This window comes from Mandrillus leucophaeus, unplaced genomic scaffold (genome assembly GCF_000951045.1).
Source record: "Mandrillus leucophaeus isolate KB7577 unplaced genomic scaffold, Mleu.le_1.0 Scaffold22, whole genome shotgun sequence".
In the NCBI taxonomy this organism is placed as follows: domain Eukaryota; kingdom Metazoa; phylum Chordata; class Mammalia; order Primates; family Cercopithecidae; genus Mandrillus; species Mandrillus leucophaeus.
Genome location: NW_012102254.1, coordinates 572,945 through 573,240, shown reverse-complemented (window position 1 = coordinate 573,240; position 296 = coordinate 572,945).

The following is a 296-nucleotide window of genomic DNA, read 5'->3' as shown; positions in this document are numbered from 1 at the left end:
TGGCCTCGATCTCCTGACCTTGTGATCCACCCGCCTCGGCATCCCAAAGTGCTAGGATGACAGGCATGAGCCACCGCGCCTGGCCTGGGATTTCAATATCTTAAAAATCCAAATCCATTGGTGACTCTTTCCCTGTTTTGCTCACTTTCTTGACAACTACCTTGAGGCAAAGGGACTGAGGCCCAGAGAGGGCAAGGGAGTTAGTTGGTCCGGGTCTTGTGGCTAGTGTGAGGCGTGTTGAGTTCTAAGTGTGACCCAAACACTTTAGGTATTATTATTATTATTATTATTATTAT